Below are 17,130 nucleotides of genomic sequence, written 5' to 3'. Positions count from 1 at the left end.
ACGGCGGCAGTGGTCGGCGGCAGGCTGACCGGCGAGACTAGGCAGATAAGAGAGGAAGAGGGCAGCCAAGAAAAAGAGAGGAAAAGAAAAGAAGGCTGCCTTTCAACAGGGCAGCTCGCCCTATTAACGCCCAGTTCGCGACCTGTGTAGACGCACAGAAGTGAAAACTTAGAGAGAGTGCGAACGCACACAGTGTGCAAACGCTGCAACCAGAGAGGTTGCAAAAGAACGTGCGGGTGCACAAGAGCGTGCGCTCGCACAGAGGAACGTTTTTTTAATATATGTGGACAAAAGTGGGTGTGCATGTGCACAAAGGTTCGTGCGTACGCACAGAGAGCGAGAATGGGGGAGGTTGTTCCCATGCACAGGTTGTTCCCTCGCCCACACCAGAGGGGCTAACAAAGGGTGTGCGGGCGAACACGTGTGTGCGGCCGCATAGATGAAGCGTAAAAAGGGACTCGTGCGTACGCACACAAGTGTTCGCACGCACAGATCAGAGAAAAGGGGGCAGTGCGCACGCACAGGCTGTGCTGGCGCTGTGACCAGAGGGCATGTTAAGGCGTGTACGGACGCACAGGCTTATGCGTCCATACAGATGGCGAAAAACCCCATATTGTGCGTACGCACAGCTTGGTGTGCACGCACAGATGCCCTGTTTTAGAATTTTCTTTTCTCTTTAAAACTAAGGTTCCTAACCTTAGTACACCAACATACCAACCCCATATCATTCAAACAAGCACAAAATCATAGTCCACAAGTAATTTAACTTACACAACTCAAAATCATCAAACAAACCTAAGCTAAGCATTATATCACAAGAAAACAAATAGTTAAAAAAGCTATAAACAAGAGATAAAGCTAGAAAAATGTCACCATGGTGGGGTGTCTCCCACCAAGCACTTTGGTTTAGAGTCCTAAGTTGGACTTGCATGGCTTAATTGGTCACTTAGGAACTTTCCCAAAGAGAAAAATTTCCAATTCCTTGGTTGAGCATGATCCTTTGAATTTGACTCCTTTGCACTATCCTCTTTTCCTTGCTCCTTGCCATCTTCACTTACCTTGTCTTCAACTATGTCACATCCAAAAACAGAGTAAGCTCCACGAATGGGCTTGTCAGACTCCTCCGAAGTGAACTTGACTAACTTGCCATCTGACTCAAAAGAATAGACTCCCGAGTGTGCATCAAACTTGAAACGGGCTGTCTTCAAGAATGGTCGTCCAAGGAGTATTGATGATGGCTTGGTTGAGTCAATAAGAGGGGTCTCCAAGATGTGAAAAAATCAGCTGGAAAGAGCAATCCTTGAATATTGACAGTGACATTCTCTGCAATCCTCACAACTGACACAATACTCTTGTCGGCTAATACAAATCTCGCACCGGATCTCTTAAGAGGTGCTAAGTTCAATCTCTCATAGATGGGGAGTGGCATGATGTTCACACACGCCCCCAAATCACACATACAGTCCATGAACTTAGTCCCACCAATCAAACAAGCGACCAAACATGGGTCGGGATCATTGCATTTTTCAGGAAGTAAAGAAGAAATAGAGTCATCTACCATCTTTTTGTTGAGGTTGTCAAGCTTGTCCTTGTGAGTGCAAATATCCTTGAGGAACTTGGCATATTTCGGCACTTGTTGAATGACTTGAAAGAGAGGGACGGTAACTTCAACTTTCTCAAAAACTTCCACCATAGTGGGGTCAAGAACTTTTTGCTTCTTTGCTTTCTTAGCTATAGTTGGGAATGGAATGGGCAAAGGCTCTTCAAGCAAGGTCTTTCTCTTTGGCTCCTTGACCTTCGGTGGTTCTTTTTCATCCTTATCAATATTTTCATCTTCACTCCTCATCACCTCTACTTCATCTCTTGCCTCATTGTTTATCTCCTCATTCAACTTTGAAGGTATAGTCACATTCTTATCCAACTTAGTACCACTCCTAAGAATAATGACGTTTATGCTTCCTTTAGGATTGGATTGAGGTTAGGAGGGTAAACTACTTGAGGTTGAAGCTTGTTGGGTGCTTTGTGTGGTTTGAGAAGGGAGAGTCAAACGGGTAACAGCTTTGGCTATTGTAGCCATGTAAGCATCTTGTTTTTTATGGAACTCTCTTTGTTCTTGCATGAAGGTATAGATTGTGTCATTCATGTGGGATTGATTGGAGGGAAGAGCTTGGTTAACTTGAGTAGGATTGGATCTACTGTTTGAATGTTGATTCTTCACTTGAGATGGAGGTTGTGGGGGTTGTTGATATGGTTGTTAGTATTGTGGTTGGCCTTGGGGATGTTGATGGTAGTAGACTTGAGCATTTTGATTGGTTTAAGCTTGGGGAGCTTGGTTCCACCTTTGGTTTGAGTTATCCCTCCACCCTTAGTTTTGATTACCTCCATGTGGTAGGGTCCTTGGTTGTAGTTGGGTCTTTGTGGATAGGGGTTAACAACTGCCAATGTAGTGTCCTCTTGAATTTGAGGACACTCATCGGTGTAATGAGTAGTACAAGAACAAACACCACATATCCTTGTTGGTCCTTCGGTCCTAGGAGGTTGAGGTGGGACATTTATCAAAGCTTGAGAAATTTGTTGTCCTTGGGTGATTTGCCTCAACAAAATTGTCTTCTCACCAAGGGTCTTAGTCAAAATAGCATCTCCAGAGGGAGAAACCTCACTTATAGCTTTTGGTTGTGGACTCTAGCCCTTGAGTGTTGAGTAGAATTCGCTAGGTCCGATATAACTTCCCATGCTTCTGCTGCGGTCTTATTTTTGGTCAATGATTCTCCACTCGCGGTATCCAAGAGAAGCTTATCTTGGTGGTGCATTCCTTGACAGAAATAACTACTCAAAACCAACTCATCTATCCAGTGGTGAGGGCAAGCTTCTAGGAACTTCTTAAATCTCTCCCAATATTCATACAAATTCTCCCCATCCTGTTGCACAATGCAAGAAATCTCTCTTCTCAGCTTGCCTGTTTTCTGGGGAGGGTAGAACTTTTCCAAGAATTCTTTCTGCAACAAGTCCTAATTGGATCTAACTTTCCCCGAGTGAGTATAAAACCATTCCTTCGCTTTTCCTTCCAAAGAGAAAGGGAAAGCAAAGACCAACACCGCGGCTTCATCCGCTCCATGTCTTCTTGCAGTTGCACATGCAACTTGGAAATCCTTAAGGTGCTTCAGAGGATCTTCCCCAGGCAATCCATTGTACTTGAGAAGCAAGTTAATTGTGCCAGACTTAAGTTCAAAATTTGGATCTAAGGCCAGATATAGAATCTGAAGTGGTTGCAAGGCAAGATCAGGAGCTCTGGCCTCCTTCAAGGTAATCCTTCGAGGTGGGTCCACCATGACGGTGTCATGTGAGTCACTCAAAGACAGTTCAAAACTCTCCACAGATGAATATAGAGTCTCCTCGTTGATTGGAGAATGATAGTCACAGATAGGTGGTGATAGTGAATGGGAAATGTCCTCAAGGGAACCCACTTCACTATTCACGAAAGCTAGCCGACGCCGAGCTTGCCTTATACGAGTTAAAGTTCTTTCAATTTTTGGGTCAAAAGTGGCCAAGCTCGGGTCTGGAAGCGACCGTGTCATTCAACTGAGGAGGCAATGAAAGCATGCAATTATGAAAGGCAAAACAAAAGTAGGCAAGTAAGCAAGAACTAACTTAACACTATATAACTACAAAAACTAACGAAAGAGGGAAAGTAGTATCTATAATTAATGCCAAGTAGCAAACCAAAAATTAACTATTCACAATATTCACATATTTACACAACCAAAATCATGGCACTCATTGCACTTAAAGTGAGGTTCCCAAACAACGGCGCGAAAATTTTGATAACGAGAATTATTGTTAATCTAGAATTTTGCAAAATCAAATCTCGTTGCAAGCATAGTCTAGATCAACAACTAACTCCCAATCAAATTTAAATCAAAAGATAGTCACAATCAAAACACAATAACCAAGAGTATTTAAACTCTTAGGTCGTCTCCCAAGGAATCACTTAAGAGGCAATGAGTGTGCAAATTTCGGTTAAGGGGTTGTCAATGAAGAAATAAACATATAAAGCAATAAAAGATCATGCAAAATTGTAATGATTGAACTAATAAAGAAATTAAAGAACCGACTCTGTAATACGAACAAGTAAAGTATAAAAGAGATCAACATAGCAATGTATGAAATATTGAAAGCATAAAAAGGGTTCTTGGCTTGGAGTGAGCTAAGGATCCTTTCCTTGTTGGAACCACAACTATGCCAATTATGCTGGATTAATCTCACTTGATCAACCCTCACTTCGGAAGGTAAGTTAAATGAGCATAAGTGTTCTTAACCCACAAATCCTAAATTGTTGCTAATTGCCTTAGCAACAACTTAGCGTTAGTGGGAACAAGAACAATTAACAATCCAATGATTGACACTAAATGTTGGACATTCCAACTCTAGGAATCCAATTGCTCACTTTACCCAAGCCAAGAGACTAAAATTTAGCCTAAAACCATGTTTGACATTTTGTCAAACACTTGGTGGGCAAAAAGCTTAAACATGAGAAAAATAAGAAAAAGCTTGGAAGTAAAAGCAACAATTGATCTCAATCAACAAGAATAGCATAAGAAAGCATAGAACAAACATCAAACATCAAATTCATTAACAAGAAAGTGAAATTGCAAGAGAGAAGCAAAATTGAACTATAACTTGAATTAGAAGAACGAGTAATGACAATATAACTATAAAGAGTAATAACAAGAGAATACTTACAAAGAGATTAGCAAAATCCAATGATCAAAAATGGAAATGGCACTTGGAATGTATAATTCTAATAAAACCCTAATAGAGAAGATAAGAAACTTAGAAAAAACTAAAACTAAAAACCTTATATTCTACTCCTAAAACTATCCTAATGGTATGATATGTTGTGTGTCTCATTTCCCTTCCAATATGAGCTAAAAGACTTCAGAAATGGGCCTCCAAAGCCCTGAAATCGTGAGTCACGTGCTTTTCTAATGAGGTCATGCGCGGACACCTGTGCGAACGCACAGACGTGTGCGTCCGTACACTTTGCAAAATTCCCAACCCGTGCGTACACACAAGTAGCTGTGCACACGCACACTAAGCGATGCTTGACGGGACGCGCGACGCGCTCGAAATGATCCACGTGCTCTACTTGGACTCTTGTGTGGACGCACAAGAGGCTGTACGTACACACAGCTCTCTGAGCTCATTTCCTTTTATTATTCAAGTTTCTTCCACTTTGCATGCTCTTCTTTCATTTTCTCCATCCCATTCCTACCTTATACACCTGAAATCACTCACAAATACATCAAGGCCTCGAATGGAAGGCAAATGGAATAAAAATAGATCAAACTAAGCACAAAAGAGCATATTTTCATAATCAAGCACAATTTGGGAGGAAGATTCAAAAACATGCTACTAAAGGGAATAAGTGCAAGTTTATATGATGAAATCCAATCAATTCTAACCAAAATTCGTCATCAAATATGGATTCATCAGGTGGCGATGGTGGTAGCTCTAGGTGGTGGCAACGGCAACAGCTTCAATGGAGCATCGAAGAGGAGAGAGAGGGGAAGAGAAGAAAGAGAGGAGAAGAGAAGATGGAGAGGAGAAGAGAAAGAAAGAGATAGTTCGTAGAAGTGAGAGGAAGGGTTTCACATTTGAATTTTATCCCAATTTTACCATTGAATTTACCGGCAGATTATCCACCGGTAAGATATTCGTCATTACCTAAACAATGCGATTCACTAAAATCTATTGCCGTCAGAAAATTCTGTCGTAAAGTTCGACGATAAAGTTGGCGCAAATAAAATAAGATTTCGCACCACACTTTACTGTCAGATTTAGTGGCGGAATTTCTATTCCAACGATAATATTTTTGAGGGACGAATTTTTCACTCGAAATCGTCGGTAAAACTGACGCTAAATTCGCCACTAAATGCAACAGTATTCAGTGTCTTTCTTGTAGTGGAGTCAGTGTTATCCGTCTTCCTCCACCGGTATATTAGCAACGCGTTAGATTATAATAGGAACACCAAAAGAGACTTCAAAAAGGGGCCCATTAATGCACCTACAGCAACCATGTGATTCTCCTTTATATTTGAAGCAGATGACCCTTATTGTAGCACAAAGCATTATAAACACTTTGTCCTTGGATTGCCTACGTGATGTGGAACTTGTAAGATTTTAAAATAATGAAATGTGGAATTAATTTCAAAAGCACAATGGAAAGGTTTTGAACTTGCGACTTCCAATGTTAGTAAGCCAAATAGCCCTCAGAAGATATGGTTCATTTGTGCTCGAGTTCTAGCCTAGTCAAAGGGTCCTTCATTTGGGTTCATCACCACCTCTATTCCTTGTTTGTGGTAATCGTTCCTCTTGTTTGTTTCTCTATGATTTTGAATTTGTTAGTTTGAACCTTGTTCATATTGCCAATCGAAGAAGAAAGTGCTACGTGTGGAGTAGTAAAATCAATTACCCTAAATTACATCTGGAACGTCACGCCGAGCCCTCCTAGGCACGAGAACGAACAAGAATCGGAGTAAAAACAGATGAAGAGATTACTATGAAATATGGGGTTGAAAAAGGCAAATTCGAGCGACAAGGAGGTTAAACCTAGCGAAAAATCCAAATCTAAAACAAAATCGGAGAATTTTTCCAAGTCTAAGCTAAATTAGATGACTTGTGTTCGAGGAAAAAGAGAAGGAATGTTTCTGTTTTGAAACGCATGAGAAGGTTGAATAGCGATAGTGAATTAGAGGAAAATGAGTCTGATTTAGACGAGTAGAACATTAGATCTAGTGGGATGGTGAATTTTGCAACAGAAGTGGTGGTGGTTCCGGAAGGAAGATAAAAAAAAAAGGAAAAGAAGAGGATATTTACGAAATTATCAACAAAAATTTAATGATGACAGATTCTTTTTATCAAACAAAACTTATGTTATATAGGCATAGTTTTAATTTCATACTTTTGTGGTCAGTTTTGTCAGTATTCAAATTTTTTATGTATATATTATATATTATATAAAAAAGTATTTATTAAATTATAATATACATAAGTTAATTAAATTTTGGTACATGAAATATTATTTTTAACATTTATTAATAATATTGTGTTTTTTTATTTTTGTTATTTAAATTTTGATATTATTATATAATTTTATAAATTTTTATTTAATTATTACTCAATTAAATGGTTCGATTAGTCCCTCATTACTTGAACCAATAAGCTAATAATTTGACCGGATCGACGACGAACGATTCGGTTTTGATTAGTAGCTTTCGATTGTCTCCAAATTTGTTTCTTTATATTATATATATTCCTAATGCCAACAACTAACATGCATCATGATTGCTGTTGAAAAAAACAATATATGAAAGAGGTAAAATATGAACTTACAAGATTGTCATTTTTTAAATTTCCTCGTGAACTTGGTAGATCACGGAGTCATTCAAGGGTTGAGGGAAGCAGCTGGCCCCCAAAACCTTTTGATGAACAGAATATATCTCAAGGTTTTGTAATAACTCGTTGAAGTTTGTTTTATTAGCATACACCATCATTCATTATAATAATAATATTAGTTTTTGGTTTTGGATCCATATTGACAATCATAATAGTTTACTTTTAAGTGAAGTTACATCACTTTTTCAGTTTAAACTTCTCATGCATCCTTGTGAATTTGGCTTACTGTATTTGATAAGATTAATTGATTAATTAATTAATTAATTAGGAGCATATGTATAATTAAGTTGAAAGTTACTGTGTATCATTTACCCAACAAATACTTCTAGAAGGTGTGTACTGTTATACTACTTTCAAATTATGGAGTATCGTACACCTTATATATATCTTCCATTATTTTTATTTTAAAAAATGGTTAACTTTTTTCCCAAAATATTATTATTACACAATGTATTCAGTGTTCATGATAGAATGAAACCAACCCCCTTCAGCAAGCATAATTAATGTCTGATTCATCACTACCACGGCCACGGTTTAGATATTGTTGACTTGATTTTTTGCATTCAAAGATATGTGATAGCAAGATGAATTCATAGTTGTTAGAGTTACTAGTTTATTAATTTAACCAATAAATTATTAGTTGAATCGGTAGAATCAATTCTACGTAAATGAAAAATATAAAATAATAAAAAATTTAAACTAAAAATTTGAAATACAAGTTTCACTAATATTTTATGAAAAATTAAATTTTAAATTCTAAAAATAACTAACACAAAAATAAACATAAAATTAGTCTATACTATTAAATTTACAACTATTTTCTTCCAGCATTATTCGGAACAAAATCTCGTTAAAGAAAAAAATTCAATCAACAAAGTAACTAATGGCAAAACAAACTAGAATCATCACAACAATAATCAACAATTAACAAAAATTTATAATAAATAAAACCAATTCGTAAACCAAACAAAATGAAATCATGGGTTCTTCCCAAAACATTTTACCAAAATAGAAAAATACTCTTGATAGTTTATACCTCAAAGCAAACAAGGCAGTTGTGATGCATTGCTCTTTCCATAAAGCAATGACCAGTTTCTATTAATTTAGAGTAACAGCATCCTAAAACATATAATGAATAATTTACAAAGATCAAGAAAAAAGATATAACTATGCAGAGAAAGTAGAAAAAAAATAAGGAACAATGAATGAAACTCACCACATTTCTCACCTCAATTCACCACTAACAGCAATATCATTAATCAATTACTCACTTAATCAAATTATAATTCAATAGCTGAATAATTAAAAAAATATCCGATGCTTACTATTGCACCTGCAGCAACGAATGATCGCAACCCACAAACGAAGGTAAGCAGCGCAGAAAAAGAGAAAAGAAGAGCAGTGCAGATACTGGTGAGCAACGACGAACAATGTTGCGATAACGAGAGACGCACAGAGCCCCAGAGACATGACAACGTAAGGCAGGTGAACTACAAACACAAGCAACAACGCAACGACGGAGACGCAGAGGAATGGCGACAAAAGGCAGAGTTGTCGGCGATTGTGAGTGTGAAAGAGAGAGATTACCTTGGGGAGGCTAAGTGAGAGAGGTTTCGTCAGTTCTTCACTTCGAGCTCCAAGGACAAGGAGGGAGGGGCTGCTTCACTTCTTCAAGGAACCTTAGGTTAGTTACTAGTTATGATTTTTTTTTTAAGCGTCAAAATGACGCCGTTTTGGGGAAAGGGGTTAAAAAAAAAGAGATCAAACCGGCCAATTATTTAGAACCATTGGTTCACCAGTTTTTATCAGAATTGGCTGTTCCAAACTGGTTTTTACCGATTCTTTTTCTTGCACGGTCAAATAGCTCAACCAAACCGATCCTGTGTCTGGTTCACCATTTTTTGGTCTGATCGGTCAGTCTGGTCTGATTCTTACAACTATCATTGTATTAGTTGGTTTAGCTTTCAATTTAGTGATAGATGAGTATATAAATACACACTACAACTATCATTTTTGGAGGCTTTGCAGATGCGGCCATTGCCTTAGATTAAGGCAACGTTTTTTTAATTCAAAAACAACGCTTTTGAAAGCAACTCTTTAAAAGTGTTGCCTATTATTCTAAAACAAAGACAACGCTTAGGAGTAGACTTTAATGCAACGCTTATTAAGTGTTTTTTTTTATACTAATTTTGCAACTAATCACAAGCATTGCCTATTCAATTGCTATAGCAACCGTCGGGAGTGTTATATATTTGACCAACTATGGCATCACTTTAGAAGTGTTTGCTCTTCTATCATTAATATGACATCAATCTAGCAACGTTCCTTTAATATTATTAATATGCATTTCAACATTCTTCTCATACAACATTATCTACTACCTGTAGCTACAATAATTTGGGTATAATAAAATTAAAGTTATGAAAAAGACCCAAAATCTCAACTTATTCTACTTGGATAGATATTATCAAATTAAAATATTTCAAATACACTATTATGTAATGATTTCTAATTCACATATCAAAATATGAAAAGATAATTAAATAAATCCTCTAGATGAAATACATGACTTAGAAAAGAAAAGCTAAATATATTTGTTTCAAAGTTCTTGTTCCTTATACATGCAATGATAACTCTGCAAAATAATATATATAACAACGGTAAGAAACTTATAGACATAGTAAGAACAGACTACCAATCACATATATACAACAAAAATAAAAAAAACAAAGTATTTTCTTATAACTTGAAACAAATCAATAGTAGTGACCAAGTAAAAGTACCAAAACCAACAATAGAGACATGAAGAAATAAAAAGACTCAAGTAGCAGAAATTACGAAAAAAAATATGACAATGTAGGAGTAGTATAATAGAAAAACATCAAAAGAGGAGCATTTATGAATAAGAAAAAGAAGTAAATTTTGATTCTTCCAATCATTACAGAAAAATCAATATCAACAGGAAATTATTTGGATAAAAAATGAGTACCCTCGGAAAAAAGAACAACGGTAATTAACTTACCGTCGGAAGTAATCAAAGATAAACCTCGCTGGTAAATATTTATCGTCGGAATTTTTTATCCGACAGTAATTACCGTCAGATTTAGTGACAGAATATAGTTAGCACGAAAATGGAAATGCCAACGGAAATGTTTTCAAAAATTTTTTTTTAAAAATTTGACTAGGCTGTTACCGTTGGAATATTCTGACGGTAATTCCAACGGTAGTATTTTTTAAATATCTTTTCCCATCCATCTCTAATGTACTCTGATAATTAACAAGTAAAATAGTGTTTTAAACCTGATGTGAAGTACGAAGAATATAAATTACAAATACGAAATGATGGGAACTGGAATATCTGAAACAATGATAACTATATTATATTCATAAAACTACGTTTACATTCACTGAAATATATGTTACAAGTATTCAAAGTTTCTTAAAGAAATATATATGACATAACTATGTTTACATTAACCTTAAAAAGATTCATCATCTTCTTTCTCTGGTTTAGCATCCTCCTCTTCCGAGGTAGTTTTCTGATTATCATCAAACTCGTCTTCCTCTATTTTGTCGCCATCGACCCCATCTTCTTCTTGAATATCGTCATCCTCTAGAGGAAGTGCATCGGCATCTATTCCAAGGTCAATGATGTCATCATCCATAATAGCGGACCTAAGGGTGATTGGCTCATCGGTAGCAACCACCATTTTTGAAGGAGTTGGGTTGTCAATCTGGTAAGGTTCCTGACCCTCTATCCAATTATCAGACTCGATGGGGCCTCTTGACTTAGTCTTAATCACAACCACCCAACTAGACTTGCATGAACTTGGATAAAGAGAATAGTATATCTGTCGTGCATTTTGAGGTAGTATAAAAGGATCGTAGCGCCTATATTTCCTGGTTACATTAACTTCAGTGATATCGCAGTCCTTGTCCTTTCGTGTTCCTTATCGCGAACTTGGATCATACCTTTCACATTTGAATACGCACACCTTGTACGTAGTGAGGTAGAAATACTATAATTCAATTATATTGTGCAACACACCAAACCAATTAGAATGACTCCACCTGAATCTCCACGAACCCGAATTCCAGTGTTATCCGTTGACTTTCCAATTGACCACCATAAGGTATGGAACCGATATCCGTTAACATTGTAAATCGGGTAGCTAGTGGCTTTATTCATTAGGCCCTAACTAAATGCAACTAGTTTCGAATCTATTGTGTCAGTTAGCTGCACGCTGACGTATTATCTGAACCAAAGTGGAAAATTGTTCAATGAGGTCTCAGAATTTACCTCTTTGAATAACCTATATGATAGAATAGGATAACGAAGTTTTAATTAGATTAAGAATCTAGTATCTTACTGATTGCAATTTTAAGGAAGACTTAAACAACTCACACGAGGTAGGGTGAAATTTGGTCACAGTTAAGCAATACATGCAGATGTGCAGTGTCAATTTATTTCTGCTCTAACCAGTAGTCACTGTCTACACCCATTGCAGCTCCTTCTTGAAAAAAGATTGGGTATGTTATTTCACTTGATGAGGATTATCTCCTCTCATCGTTCCAAGAAACCTTTTGTTCTATGTGACTCAACATGAGATCGAAAACAGAATTAGCAAAATACTGAAGTTTTCTTAAATAGGAATGCTTCAAAGATGCTGCCCTCAGTCCGAGCTCTGTTCTTCACATTACGCTTGAATGAACCAGTCATCCTCTCAAATGTGTTCATCCACCCAAATTGGACTGGCCCATATAGTATTTCTTCGAATGGTAGGTGGACTACTAAATGTTCCATAACGTCAAAAAAAGATAGAGGGAATATCGTCTCTAGCTTACATAGTATAATGAGAATGTTCTTGTCCATGACTGAGGTCATTCACAACTAGAAAATGGATTAATACAGACAGATTTAGTCTTTATTACAGACGGATTTTTGGTTACCGACGAAATTACCGACGGATTTTGTCCCTCCGTAAAAGTCCCGTCGGAAATTATTTACCGACGGATTTTTTTCCATCAAAAAATTACAGACGGATTTTTACCAGTTATCGATGGATTTTCCCTCTGTAAATTTTCTATCCATTTCCCAAAGGCAACGAACTTTTCGACAAATTTTCCGTCTGTAATTACAGACGGATTTTCCGTCTGTAATTACAGACGGATTTTTCGACGGATTTTTCAACGGATTTTTCGTTTGTAATTATAGACGAATTTTCCGTCTGTAATTTGAACCTTGGAAAATCATCTCACACTATGATTACAGACAGAAAATTCGTCTGTAAATTTGTCGGTAAAGTAAAATAGAAATTTTTTTAAATTTTTCCATTGCAAAATGAATACTTTAGGTTTATTTTTTAAATTTCCTCCATCAAACACACTATAAATTGAAAAAAAAAGAGACCAAAAATCATATAGATAAACATAATATTTATTACATGATACCTATAAAATTGGATGTTGTTTTTCAACATCATTGGCCAATATCTCACTATCATAAAAAGGTACCCAAAAAAATAAACCATTGATAGAACTATAACTATTTACATTACTCATTGACACTACTAGTTCCTTCATTTTCAACAATTTAAACAAACAAGATTTTATATTGATCCTATTCCTTTTAGATTGCATGATGGTGACTTGCTCAGAGCCATTGACAAATACACCTCATGGATCTCCTTGTGGTTGTGTGTGGCCACTTCAAGTTAAACTCCACATCAGCATTGCAATATACAAGTTCTTCCCTTTGGTTTTCAAGCTAGCTGAGGAAATTGTAGCCAGTCTTTTGTTGAGTCACAACCATGTTCGCATTGTTGGAGCTAATGCAGTAAATCATCAACTAGAGAAAACCACTGTTCTCTTAAATTTGGTGCCTCAAGGAGTTAAGTTTAATGATACAACAGCATTCTTGATATACAAGAAATTCTGTCACAAAGAAATTCTCACTGATGCTTCCCTTTTTGGCACAAGAAATTCTGGCACAAAGAAAATCTAATGGCTTATTCAACCAGAAAAACAATATATTTCAAGGTACTAATTACTTTCATGGCTTATAAGGCAACTCGCGAAATCTTAAAAACCAAATCCTTGTGACATTGATTAATGGAAATACTGAGATAATATTCTATATATTCTATTTATTTTAATCAGCAAAGGGAAGAAAACACAGTTTGTATTGACACAGCTCTCTTCTTTATTTATAGTTTGCTGATATAGAAGCTGTCACAAAGCAGAGTTTCAAAAATTCATCCTTCTAAATGGTCTTCACACACACATCACAACTATACTAATATTTGGCAACTGAACTTGCCTTTCAATTGAAGGGCGCAATATAGATTTACCTCAACAAAGACCTTTGCCTTCTTTGATTTAAGATCAACAGAATCCTTTTAAGAAGGTATATGAACATCAGTAACAAATATTGTTACGCTATAAGAAAGAAATATTTATGTATAAACAACAGCAATTATAAACCATGACCATTTATTTCTACAGCTCCCTTTTGCAATTGATAACCTACACCTGAATCCACTTAAGAGAATCCACTTAAGACTATGTAACTTTATTGATAACCTCAAAATGCCTATATATGAAGCAGTGGTCAGCAATTCCAGTAAAAGTAGAAGCAAGATATACTAGGATTGCATGGCTGCAAAAAAAAAAACAAGATTAATTCCACCACTTACATAAGCATTGTAAAGAAACACAAATTCACGTATTTATAAGCATTAAAATAAGAAAGGAGGGTTAAAAAGCATGGTTCCTTATCAAGAATTACCTCTCAGAGAGCTTCAAGTTTCCATGGACAATAGCCGAAACTTTCTGCAGAGGGTTTACTTCTGCAAAGACATCAACAATTTTGTTATAAGACGTGTTAGATATAAGACACCAACAAATTTATAAGCACCAACTATTGCAACCAAATCGTACAAGAAATATAAGACGTATTAGATAGAAATTTATTGAATCAGTAGAGCAGAGATAATAGACACCAACAAATAGAGATAGATAGATAGATAAATAGATAACTATTGTAAGAACTCATTGGATTGCTTCCCAGCCTCAACAACCTCTCTCTCACACCCCTGCACAAAAACTCGAGTTATAAAAAGCAGCAAAGGAACAATAAAAAGACAAGGAGGTTTTAATTGAGTAAACGGTTCTTATAGCATACCTTGTAAACTGAGATTCTTGCAACATGTGATCCATTTTGTTCCAAAAGAAGTTTCTTTTTTCTAGAAAGAGACTATCAGTCTCAGAGAAGAAACAGTGCCCTATAGTAAAAAGAATTGAGTAAACTAATATCACAGCAAACGAAACTCAAGTTCCTATAGTAAAAGGAATGATAAATGAAAACACAAAAATCAGCATTGAATATCAGTAGCAACAAAGCATAGAATTCAGGGTTAGTTGAAGAATCTGGCATGTTTGAGACAAATCCACCTCTGTTCTCAATGCTGCCCCGCTCAGTATTATGTTCATGGTCAGTAGTCATCTGTACAGCCTCCCCTCCCCTTGACAGAACTTGCAACATAAAAATAATTACTTAAGAGTGAAATAGTAAGAATAAAGATACATATTACTACTTATGTACACATAAAAGAAAAGTACAGCAGTGAAGAAAACAGAGATTGAATTTGAATTCAAAAATGGAGACTCAATTGAAGATACTATTTCAAAAGCAGTTCAGTTATTAGATCAAACACCTCGTCTGTACAAACACAACATTGAGCACATATATCTATCTAATTATCCACTGAGACTAATTAACAAACATTTGATGTGCATGTTAGGTCAAACCAATAAATAAGCAAACCATCGAACACTTGGTGTGCACAATGAAATTCATAGAGGGGAGGGACGAAAAAAAAAAACTCACGAGTGTTTCTCTGAATTCTGTTTGTTCAGCAATCCTAATTGTCCCAGTGCATCAGCAAAATTGCCATGTTTCTTAGCCATGGTAAGCCAAACTTTATGGTGAATTATATTTATGCCTAAAGGGCCAAAAGCAAACTGTGGTAAACCAATACTAAAGGACATGTTATATATAATAGATGTTCAATCCAATAAATAAAACACTTACCTTTACTACTGTCGCAAAGTTATCATCCAGGATTATAATATCTAAGCTTTCTTTTGCAACTTCAGTTCCTTGGATGCCCATAGAAAGACCAATATCTGCCTAAAATACAAAATAGTAAAACACAAGATCAACTATACAAATTTATAAGGAAACTAATTTAAATTCATGGAAAATGGAACATGACTGTGTAATCAAATAAAGATGGCCCAAAGACAGAAGTTAAACTTGAACACCAACTAGCCAGAACACCTATAATAATTGCCCTTGCTGTTTGAAGGTTGTCTCTGGTAACCATGCGTTAAATAAAGATACAGAATAGTTTTAGCTTAGATGAAGGATAGACCGAGTTAATTTGATATCATAAGGACTAGGTACAACATTCAAATAATAAAAAATATTTTGAAGTGTATCCAGAATAATATAAATAAATAAATCAAATCTCGTAATACATTTACGTTATACGCATCCCCAGAGCCTTGCGCGTGGAGTGCGCGTACGCGTGGACCTGTTTTCATCCCAAAGTTGATTTTTGAGTTTTTAAAGCCAAATTTCATACTTCTAAGCCTCCGATCTCACCACTTATGTCTTAAATCATTATGATATGTCTAGCTATGAGAAGAAGGGCTAGTGAATGTGGCAACTTGCGAGTGAAGCAAGGGAAAAATGGATGATCAATGAGGATCAAGCATGAATATGTGAGATGTGGAGGATGGTGGTGGAAGTGCTTGTTATGCCATGGGCCGAAAGGCTATAATTGTTAATGAAACGGCTGGTTATGGATTTAACCGTGAGCCGGATGGCTGGATTATTGTCAGAAATGTGAATTTAGCATAAAAACTAATGAAAACATCCCTAAAAGTAGCTTAAACTTACTAAAAACTATATGAAAACAATGCCAAAAAGCGTATAAATTATCCGCTCATCAGTGCTCCAGGTCGAGACTTGAAGCTCTTTTGACCCTATGTCGTCAGGGTGGCCGGGCACTGTGAAATTCCCGGACGAGCTCACCCCCAAAAATATTCACCAGTGATGGTGATGGATAAATATTCACCAGTGATGGTGATGGATAAACATTCACCAGTGATGGTGATGGATAAACATTCACCAGTGATGGTGATGGATAAATATTCACCAGTGAGGGTGATGGATATGGATCATGATTATGATCAAGTTATAATGAGCATGACTCAAGTTGGGGAGACACGACAGAGGGATAGTCCAATGGTTAACTGCCAGGACTTGTCGGGTTGGCTCTATAACCGACAGATGATATCATCGGCCACTAGGGACAGGCATTCATCATATGCATACTATATGAATTGTTTGAGATTGCCTATTTGACTGCATATTACTTGCTAATTGTCTAAATGCCCTACTTGTTCCTAATTGTATATTTCTTGCTTGATATAACTGTGTTTGCTATATTATACTCCTGCTGGTGGTTGGGAGGTCTGAAGGAATTGGAAAGGGAAGTATTAGTTAGACTGAAGAATCTTTAGTCAGATGCCCTTTATGGTTTAGCTTGTTTATAACCAATCTGGTTTTTGTTATTCTTATACTCAGTGTTGGTTTTTGTATGATGG

At 36.4% G+C, this 17,130-nt stretch overlaps 1 non-coding gene across 1 annotated transcript; it reads left to right on the top strand.

The window, feature by feature from the left end:
- The first annotated feature begins 2,847 nt into the window (after positions 1–2,847).
- Positions 2,848–2,954, top strand: LOC127740807 (small nucleolar RNA R71). Its single transcript, XR_008001664.1, has one exon. It is a non-coding gene; the product is annotated as a small nucleolar RNA R71 (small nucleolar RNA).
- Positions 2,955–17,130: the final 14,176 nt, after the last annotated feature.

Source organism: Arachis duranensis, chromosome 7 (assembly GCF_000817695.3).
Source record: "Arachis duranensis cultivar V14167 chromosome 7, aradu.V14167.gnm2.J7QH, whole genome shotgun sequence".
In the NCBI taxonomy this organism is placed as follows: domain Eukaryota; kingdom Viridiplantae; phylum Streptophyta; class Magnoliopsida; order Fabales; family Fabaceae; genus Arachis; species Arachis duranensis.
Note: the sequence above shows the minus strand (reverse complement) of the source record. Positions and strands in the feature narration are given on the sequence as shown.